Source organism: Lepisma saccharinum, chromosome 29 (genome assembly GCF_977018435.1).
Source record: "Lepisma saccharinum chromosome 29, izLepSacc3.1, whole genome shotgun sequence".
NCBI lineage: Eukaryota > Metazoa > Arthropoda > Insecta > Zygentoma > Lepismatidae > Lepisma > Lepisma saccharinum.
Window position 1 is genome coordinate 5,453,268 of NC_139257.1, and position 11,246 is coordinate 5,464,513.

An 11,246-nucleotide genomic window follows, 5' to 3' on the forward strand; every position below is an offset into this window, starting at 1 on the left:
GAAACGGAAACGGCGAACGTGGAACAGATTCGAGACGAACTTGCTTCGCTGGTGTCGACGTTGCCCACTTCGCAGAGCGTCGCCGACCTTCACACGCAGTTTACCGAGATGCGAAGCATCGTGAACGATCTTACCGAGAAAAATTCGAAATTGAATCAAGTCGAGAACCTTCAGAGTATTGTCGTCAACATCAGAGATCAAGTTGGAGTGCTGGAATCCACGCAGGAATCGACGCTGGCCTCTTTCGGTGGCAAGCTGCAAGAGCTCAACGAAAACTACAAGCAGTTGAACGTGGAAGTGAAAATCAAACCGTCATTTTCTACAGTAACGAATACCATAGCCGAACATTTGTTGCCCTTACAAAATACACTGGGACAACTTCACAGCAACCTCGTTAGCGTCGATACTAAATTCGCCAAACTACATTCTCTGCAAGCCATCGAAATCAACAGCGTACCCAATCAACAGAGAATCTCCACGTTCGTCGAAGGTAACAAACTGTACATGTTGCATCCTTATCATCCGTACTACAAGTTTCTCCTCGATGGCACGATTCAGATAAACGAATTTTCGTACTGGTCTCACGGCAGAAAAGCTAGCGTTCCCACCATGACCCTGATATCGAATCGCGGTGTCCAGAAAGCAGGAAATATTCCTCTGGCACGTTGGAACGAAACGCGCAACATATATGAAATACACGAAGACGAAGATCTTACCCTTTTTGACGTGAGTGCCGGCGATAAGCTGATCATTCAAAACACGAGCGAGGTGCCACCTTCTTTGAATCCCATCACGCTGGTGCTTCTCTTCAAACGTAATCTCTAAAAATGTCTAGGCAAGCCATCGTCGAAGAATTGCATAAACCTGCACGCCGCAACTACGAACGTTTGGCGGTGGTGACCAAGGGAATCGACGACCTCTGGCAAAGTGACCTCGTGGAGATGAGCAGCGGCAATTTGAAAAACGTACATAAATTGAACAAGAGCAACAAGTATCTCCTCACTGTCATAGACACGTTTTCGAAATTCGCATGGGCTCTACCTTTGAAGGCCAAAACGGGAACGTGCGTCACGGAAGCATTCAAAACAATTTTTTGCGAAAGCGGCAGACGGCCACGGTTTTTGCAAACAGACAACGGTAAAGAATTTTACAACACCGTATTCCAAAAGTTTATTCAAAAACATGGCATTCGACATTATTCGACCTTCAGCCACATCAAAGCCAGCATCGTGGAAAGATTTAATCGAACCTTGAAAACACACATGTGGAAACGATTCACGCTTCGTGGAAATTACAAATGGGTCGACATACTGCCGGAACTCGTCGACACTTATAATGATACAGTACACAGAACCATAGGCATGAAGCCAGCTGACGTTACGAAATCCGACGAGCAGCGTTTAATTTCTACAGTTTACTGTCCAAAGTACACTCCCGCGACTACCAAGAAGTCAAAATTCAAAATTGGAGACCAGGTGAGGATCAGCAAATTCAAACGCACCTTCGAGAAGGGGTTCACAAAAAATTGGAGCACGGAACTTTTTACGGTGGTTCGAGTTTTATCCGGAAACCGACACACGTATATAATAAAAGATAGTAGCGGCGAGATTTTGAAAGGAAGATTTTACGAAGAGGAACTCTCTAAAACAAAACATCCCGACACGTACCTCATCGAGAAAGTATTGCGTAGAAAAGGTGACAAACTTTTGGTGAAATGGCTGGGACTTCCGGAAAAGAGTTGGATCGACGCGAACGATGTGATTCTATGAGTGCGTGGAATGTCGTGAAACGTCTACCTGATTCGGAAAATCAAACGAAAAAAAAGAACGGTGAGTTGCTTCCCGACAGCATCCGCTGTCTGATCGTAGGTCCTTCAGGGTGCGGGAAAACAACACTGCTCGTGGACAATTTTCTCCTCGCACCGAATTGGTTAGATTGGAAGAACAGGCACCTCTACGTGTTCTCGAAAAGTCTCGAACAAGCGAAATACCAGCAACTGATGAAACTGTACGATGGTCTGGACATTGCAACGTTCGCTTCGGAAATAAAACCACTCGACGATTGTCGTGAAAATTCAGTTGTTGTGTTCGACGATGTCATCCTGGAAAATCAAAATGAAATTCGCAATTTTTTCACGCAAGGTCGTCACAAAGGAATAGATTGCTTCTTCCTAGCTCAAACGTTTTCCAAAATTCCAAAACAGTTAGTACGCGACAACGCTAATTTCATATGTTTGTTTCGTCAAGATCACACCAACCTCAAGCACGCGTACGATGACTACGTAGGCGGAGACATGAACTACAATCAATTTTCGGAACGCTGCTGCTCCCACTGTTGGAACAGTGACGATTTCGGATTCGCAACGATCGACATGACGAGGAAACCCAACGACGGAAAATACAGAAACAAAATCAACGACTTTCTAAACGTTGCAACGTTGTGAGAAACGACGTGTATAAATAACGTTATGGCGAAACGAAAAATCGAAGACGAAAATCTCAAGTTGCGAAACTACCTCGCGAAACGCTTCAAAGGTTGGAAATCCGAGAATCGCGGATTCTACGAAGAGAAGAAACGTCAAGATCAACCTGTGATCGACGCCATCAGCGATCTAGGTAAAGAAATTAAAGGCGTCACAGAACAAAATAAAAATTTGATCAACGAACTCGTACCACTTGCAGCTAAAAGTTACACCGTACCCACGCCCATTTCGAGCATTCCTTCGACGCCGTTCGAACTGAAGGAAGTACCACGACGTCAAGCCATAAGCAGCACGTCGTCGTCTTTGGATAAGATCGAGTTGGGACCTTTGGCACGAGACTACCTGAGCACGGGCAAGTTCGACAAGGATGAAGTGTTCGGATTGTATCCCACCATGGAAACCAACGAAGGCGGCGGTGTGGTATGGAAGATTGGGAAATCGAAGGTGACCTTCGAAGGCAACGACATTAAAGTCAATTTAGGCGATAAGAATAGCTGGAACAGGTATCCGGGTACGGTGGGACTGTGGGAACTCGTTGCCAAAAAGCAGCCGAAGGATTACACCGAAGAAGATTACCAGAGTTACAAGGAAATTCTGATCATGACGGACGCCTTGTACCAGAACAACGACGCTACGCAGAATAGGGTGAAATCGAGCAGCGGCGAAAAATACAGGAATCTCATCAAGCCGATATGGAACCAGGTGAAAACAGGCAGCGGCGTCAAACTCTACAACACGTTACCCAAAGAATTCGTTTGGGTGGACGACGTGCGCAAGCTCATAGACAGGTTGTTGGTTATTGCAGGAGAGGAGAATGCAGGCAATCGTAATTTCTACAACGAGAAGGTTGGCATCGTGGACATGATCAGCACAAAACTTTCCAACTTCATCGTAAACGACGACAAGGGCATAGGGTACCTCATTAAAATCATCAACACGCTGCCTCCGAGATTCTGGAACGTGGCCGAAGGAAAGGGTCTCGTGAACGACATCATCAACAAGTTACCTTTCGAGATGCATTTACCTGGCTACCAGTACTGCGGACCAGGTACCAAACTCGAGAAAAGATTGGAGAGAGGAGACAAGGGTGTGAATCCGTTGGACGCCGCATGCAAAGATCACGACATCGCCTACAACACCACTCGCACCGATCTGGATGCACGTCACGAAGCAGACAGAAAGTTAGAGCACGCAGCTTTCGAAAGATTCGTTAGCAGAGACGCTTCGCTGGGAGAAAGAGTTGCAGCACTGGGCACCACCATCGCCATGAACACGAAACAAAAACTTGGATGGGGTGTGTAGAAATAAAAGAATTTCTCGAACCGTGAAAAAAATTTCTTCGGTATATAAATAACACTACGTAAAAAAAAAAAAAAACTCCAGTTGTGTTTGCCATCTTATAAAATGAGTAAACAATCACTAGACGCCCAAGCATTAAAACAAATGCTAAATTCATCAGTCGAATATGTAAAAATTCAGGAATTAGAAGTGGACAAACCTTACACGATAACTTCCGGTTCAATTGTTTCTACCCAGTATGGCCCCAAGGCGCGTCTGTTGCTCAACGCACAATACAGTCTATTTTTACCAGATCGATACGCTAACATGTTATCCGACGAGAAGCTAGCTATTTTAATCGAGAACAAAACTCAAATCGTGTACAAGGGTACAAAGGAACTTCTTGGTAAGAAAACAAAGCATGTAATAGAATTTGTGTAACGGCTCTGCGCAGAGTATATTCTTGAAAAAAAAATTACACGGAACAAAAAAAATTTCAGAACATTTATATATAAATAACATACCAAAAAAAATTACACAAAACAAAAAAAATCTCAGAACATATATATAAATAACATACCGTGAAGATAGCATATAGAGCATCATCATGAAGCCCAAGGGTGTCGTGTACCAGATACCATACTCCAATCTGAAAAATCTAGGTGCCCTCGATGGGTTACTCACCAAGAAACAACGCGAGAAGAAACGTTCTTGCTTGACGAAAGGACACGGAATGAAATTACTTCTTAGCACACCTCAATTGAGACGCTTGCAGCGTTCGCGAAAACAGCAAAAGATCGGAGGTTTCATATTCAGCATCCCAGCCATCCTGGCAGCATTAGGGGCCGTTGGAAGTTTGGCCGGCGGTAGCGCCGCCATCGCAAAAACCGTCATCGACTCGAAGAAGAACAAGGCAGAATTGGAAGAACAGAAACGTCACAACCTGGCTATGGAGAAGAAGGGGAAAGGTATAACCAAAAAACAAAAAAGCAACCTCGATGCTTTGAAGAAATATAAAAAAAGAAGCAGCCCTGTCCAACTTCGATATTGAATCTCTGATCGAACTGTTGGGAATAAAAAACTTCAGGGGTGTTTTCATGTCCGATTCTCTACCCTCTGCTGTGAAGAAAAGGGAGTATGGCGTGGTCAACCTGGACAGTTACAAAAATCCTGGTACACATTGGATATGCTACCTCAAAATTGACGATAACAATGCATTTGTTTTCGATTCGTTCGGTGGCACACCACCTGCCAGGTTGGTGAAGTATCTCAGTGTTGCCAACCTCTACTACAATGACAAACGCATCCAGGGTTTCACCGATGTTAACTGCGGCCACCTATGCCTTTCCGTTCTCGCATACATGTCTAAAATAAATAACCCCTCGGTGGAACATTTTCAGAAAGCATTGTGGAACCTAAAACACGATGGGCGTGTTCCATCTCACGAGCGAATCTTCAATCTTGAAACTCACGCTGCACGACGACATCGTCTATCCTAAATCCGTAGCTCTGCGTGCATTCTACAGCATGTACCTCATACCTAACGTCACGCAGCACAACAACAAAATTAGCGTCGGAAGCGAACACATTGTCGTCACGCCAGGCCAATACAATCTTTCCACTTTGCAAGCTCAGTTACCCAAAGGCACGTACCTTTCTCAAAATTCGGTCACGCACAGAGTGGAAATCCTATCGGCGACGGAGACCATAAACCTGGGTACCATGGGGGAACTTTTAGGTTTCGAGAACGACACCAAACTCGAAGCTGGCATCAAACACACGGCAACCAACATTCCCAAATTTCTAGCCATAGAAACTCTGAACGTACACTGCAACGTGGCGGAAGGCATGATCACAAAATCCTCGGACGGATTGTTAGGAAGTCACAAGCAGACAGGAATCATAGCCACGTTCAAACCCAGTTCCGAATTCATGGAACCGATCATCTACACACCCTCTTCGCCAATCTATTTTCCAGTATGCCGCAACCGCATAGACGACATAGAGTTGGTGGTGACGAACGAGAAAGGAGACGTGGTGGATTTCGCAGGTGCAACGACCACTGCCATCGTGGAGATCAACGTATAATAAATAACACACATAGTGAAAATGGAGCAAATCGAAAGTTACGAATTGCAATCTTTCCCTCCCAACCGTCGCACGTTCGCCAATTTGAACGAAGCAAACAGAGAGATCGAATACGACGTGGACGTAGGGGATGGGTTCGTTCATCCTCACAGAGCGGACCTCTACCTTCAATTCGACGTGGTGAAGAAGGAAAGCGGAGACGCGTTTCCGCCCAATGCAAATTTGATACTCGTTGACAACTTCGTGCCTCACCTGTTCTCGCAGGTGGAGGTGAGGAAACACAACACCGTCATAGACAGAATCGATTATCCAGGCATCACGTCGACGGCAGTGGGAACTTTGAAATTATCCAAAACAGACGCAGCATACTACCAGGCGGGAGGATTCGAAGCAGGGACCAAAATATCGACGACAAGTCACACGGTGCTTTTTCCCATGCGTCTGCTGCCGGGATTCTTCTCGGACTACAAGGAGATCATGTGGAAGGGAGGATTGCGCGTCACTTTTCGAAGAGCAGCCAACGACAACGACGCACTGATGCGATACACCAACTTGAACGCCGACGGCACGCCGATAGCCAACACATTACCCGAAGCGGCCAAGTGCGTCATCCGGAGCATGGAATTAAGAATGCCGATCGTGGAATACGAAACAAACTACGCCCTCAAGTACAAAGCGGAGATCTTGAAGAGTCCGCAGGTGTCGATTCACTTTCACGGTTACCAGTGTGTGCAGAAGATGGCGTCGGGAAGTCACATGGAATTCGACGTGACGACACAGTTCAACAACATACAGTTCGACATGCCAGATTTCGTCGTAGTGCTCTTTCAGACCGGGCGCGATAACAACCAGGAAAAAGATTCCAGCAAGTTCGACGACTGCAAGATCAAGAACGTTTATCTGAAAAATGGAAGGAACGAAGTGTTCCCGCGCGAGAATTACAACCTCGACATGACCAAAAACGATTACCTCAAACTTTACGAAGCTTACACGGCTTACAAGCGCGTGACCGAGGGAAGCATGGACATGTACTACACGCCCAGCGAATTCAAAACCCGCAGACCCATGTTCGTCATCAATACCACAAAAAGAAAGCAGGTGGTGGTCAACGATCGAACCAACATCAAGGTCGTCTGCGAGTTCAACAGTCCGTTGCCCGAGGATACCGTATGCAGTGTCATCCTGGTCGCCGAGAAGTCCTTCGTCCACGACGTGAAGAACGAGAGGGTCACAGAGCAGTTTTAACAAGTTTTTAACCTCTTTTCTTGCACAATAAGAAATATTTGTACTAGCACAATCAGTTTCAATAGCACAATACGAAAATTTCACTAGTTCAAAAAATCAGTTACAATATTAATTTCATCAGTTATGAGTTAGAATATCTTTTTTCTCATCAGTTTTTGCACTATAGCACAAGACAATCAGAATTTTTGCACAAAAATTTTGTTGTTGTTGTTTTTACATGAGAAAATTAACAATAAATTTTTTTTTTATCGTTTCAGATGCTGTCGAACATCAAAAACATATACACATACACACACACTAGAAAAAAAACATGCAACTTTATTTGTAACACACACATACATTCTCCATCTTCATCAAAAATATTATAATAAACATAATTATTATTATCTATATCTCACAATAAAACTCTATATCCAAAAATATTACAACATCAAATAACACTAGAGTCGTTAGTACACGTTGCATGCATTAAGGAGGTCCTCTGTAGGGTTTCATGGAAGTTTGGGGGAAAAAAAAACACGTGAAACTCTACAGAGGTGTGGTTATCTAGAGCCGCAGCCGTTAGAACCTTTTTGGGTTGGGCACCACGCACCCTGGCGGGGTTAGGGGTCAGAAATCCTAAAAAAAAAAAAACAATAAATATTGTATGCAATACGAAAATAATAAAGGCGCCAGCGCGCGCGCGTGTGGCACATCGTTCCCCCGAGAGAGGTTTACAAAGGTCACGATAGGTCTCTCTCTTTTACAGCAACGTTGGCATCTCTATTTTTTTAGTTGTAAGTGGGTTGCCAACACTAGTTAATAATGCTACACACACACGCACACACATACTATGCTGCCATCCATCTCTTTTACAACAGTATATATTTGTTGCCGGCTCTCCTTGCCCCCAGTGTGTGTAGGTTGGCAAAAAATTGTTTTATGCACTGTGGCAAGCCTCAAGCAAACTTGCCAGTTGCTTTAGAGGTTACACCAAACAAAAAAAAAGCTGTAGGTAGGTGTTGGCAGCTGCCAGTTGTTTTAACTCTTCCCCCTCTCTCCTCTCTCTCGTAAAAAACTATGACAATACCAGTAGGTTGGCAAATTGCTTTATACACTATAAGCCAAGCCTCAAGCGTTGCCAGCTCCTTGCTTTAGGTGAGGTTAGACCCAAAAATCTTGGTAACTTTTCGAGTAAGTTGGCAACACTACAAGGCAAGCCTCAGCAAAATTGCCAGCTGTTTTAGGTTAGATTAGACCCAAAAACCTTGGTGATTTTTTCGAGTGAGGAGTTGGTAACACTGTTTGTGAGGTTAACATACATCCAAAAGGTTGCGTCAAGTTGGTAACACTGCGAGGTTAACATACACCCAAAAGGCTACGCCAAGTTGGCAACACTGCGAGGTTAACATACACCCAAAAGGCTACGCCAAGTTGGCAACACATATACACTCACACACAAAAAGCTAAAAAATTATACAGCGTAAAAAGCTACGCCGAGTTGGCAACACTGTGAGGTTAACATACACCCAAAAAGCTACGCCGAGTTGGCAACACTGTGAGGTTAACATACACCCAAAAGGCTACGCCGAGTTGGTAACACATATACACTCACACACAAAAAAGCTAAAAAATTATACAGCGTAAAAGGCTACGCCGAGTTGGCAACACTGTGAGGTTAACATACACCCAAAAGGCTACGCCTTGCCCGAGTTGGCAATACTGCAAGACAAGCCTCAAGCAGTATTGCCAGCTCCTTGCTTTAGGTTAGGTTAGACCCAAAAACAAACCTTGGTAACTTTTCGAGTGAGGAGTTGGCCACACTGCGAGAAAAGCCTCAAGCAGTGTTGCCAGCTCCTTGCTAGAGGTTAGGTTATACCCAAAAACAAAAACCTTGGTGATTTTTTCAAGTAAGGAGTTGGTAACACTGCGAGCCTCACCGAGCCTCATTTTCGGGCTGGGAACCGGTGCACCTACTCTACTCTCATTGTAGGTTAGTTTAGTGCATAAAACGTCGTAAAATAAAAAATAGGTCAAGAACAAGTTGGCAACACTGCTTGAGGCTTGCTTTGCAGTGTTGCCAACTCTTTGCCCTAGGTTAGGTTAGACCCAAAAACCTTGGTGATTTTTTCGGGTGAGGAGTTGGCAACACTGCGAGAAAATGAGGCTCATGCCTTACGAGAGAAATCTATTAAGGCGAGCCTCACCGAGCCTCATTTTCGGGCGCAGAACCGGCTTTACTACTCTACTTAGATTCAATTGCACGAAGCTTTCAGGCTCTTATTGGTACATTATAGCACATTTTCGCGAGCTAAAATCAACTGAAAACGTTCACAAACAACAAAATATTCATATACCATGCAAAACCTTTCACATTCTATAGGGGGTGTACAAAGGATCATGGGTACCAAACTCCACAGTGTGTGTTAACAGACGTAAATCGGAATCGAACCATGTAAACATTACGTACGTAGGATGATGAAATCGCAAATAAAACAAAAGGAACTTGGGCCCCAAAATCACTATAAATTGGGCATTTATGAAAAAATGTGGGAGTTGTACGGATATATCACTACCTCACATAACACACTCATATCAACATGTTTCAAGAAGCTTGCACTAAAATATCATTAACTATTTAACGTAAAAAAACACAGTGCATTAATTACAACCCCTCACAGAAGAGGTTTATTCGGAAATATTAATCTGGCTAGGTCTAACATTGCATTTAGAGGGGTGTAGGAGTAAATTTACAGCCAAAGTGACTGTAAATTGAGCATTTGTGAAAAAATGTGGGGTTTGTGCTGATAAATCACTGCCTCGCAGTACATACCCATATCAACATGTTGCATATTGCTGGAATCTTGCACTGAACGATCATTACGCGAATGCTAAGGTTTCTCTTACAGACATTTCTTTCCTCACAGCTCCTCTTGCAGTTTTCAGTATCATAATTTTATACTCTAGTTACTGCATTATTGATTCAACTGTCTTGTCTACTCACTTTCGGGAGTTTGTATCTTGCAGTTTTCAATATAATTTTATACTCCAGTTATTGCATTATTATCATTATTGATTCAACTGTCTACTAACTTTCGGGAGTTTGTAAAAGGATTTCACCTGAAAATGATATCAATCGACAAATTATTCACACTCTTCTTTATAATTAACATATATTCAATTGATATACAGAATAGGACAACAACAAACAACACTCTTCGGTATCTGATCTTCATTTGTTTACATGACGATTGCGTGAGGCCCCTTAATCAGGATTTCATCATCACTTCCGGTGCTAGTCCTGTCCTATGTGGAAAAAGAAATTTCGCGTCCCGATGACGTATCTGTAGTTCATAATTGGCGGACACTTCTTAAAATTGTACATTTACTATTTCTCACTGTTTTGCTCATTGACACATGAAGATACCAAAAATGAAGGCTAAAATTAAACCTAAGAAGGTAACTTACCTCTATTTACCAAGGCCAGGTATTGAATTGTGGGTCGAAGTTCAATATGTAAGTCCAAAAATGAAGTAACTCCTATCTTGAAAGTCATTCTTGCCTTTTCCACAGAATACCACCCTCCACTCACTTCCCATCATAAAAATAAGAATTCGCAAATTATCTCATCCCACAAGTCATTTAGAAAAAACAACCCTCCCCTTTACGGCCTGCAGTTGCCAAAAATAAATAATTATTTCCAATTTCTTAAGTCACATAAATGAAATCCAATGTCTGAAATATCCAATCCGCCAATATATCACACAAATAACATATCGCAATCGCAAATGTTCCCATTGCAGAAGTCAATCATAAGAAGAAAATAAAAAAAATCAGACGTGCGCCTGTCACATAAATCGATCATCCGAAATCTTCAGACTTGCGCCTGTGACATGAATCCAAGATGCACCATGATGAAATCGCTGCAAAACAGTTTTGACGTTGCATAAGGAATGGCAATATTGAAAAACGTATTTCCTAGCACGTAGATCTAAAAAAATTACTTTCCGCGGTATTAAGAAACATCGTTTCTTATTAAGAACTAATTTTTGTAACGAAAACATTCGAAGAGTGCGGAAAATCAAGGGTGTAGAAAAGCAATTCGGAACCATCTTTCTTTCGCAATTTGTTAATAGTCTTCCTTTACGCACAACAATCTTCCTGACGTCAGACG

The 11,246-nt window shown here is 43.2% G+C and overlaps 1 protein-coding gene across 1 annotated transcript in view; it reads right to left on the reverse strand.

Moving 5' to 3' along the window:
• Positions 1-10,633, reverse strand: part of LOC145981182 (uncharacterized) — a 110,888-nt gene extending 100,255 nt beyond the window's left edge. The window contains exon 1 of the mRNA XM_083114304.1: positions 10,541-10,633. The gene's annotated coding sequence lies outside the window, so the exon portion shown is untranslated. The remainder of the gene's footprint in view (positions 1-10,540) is intronic.
• Positions 10,634-11,246: the final 613 nt, after the last annotated feature.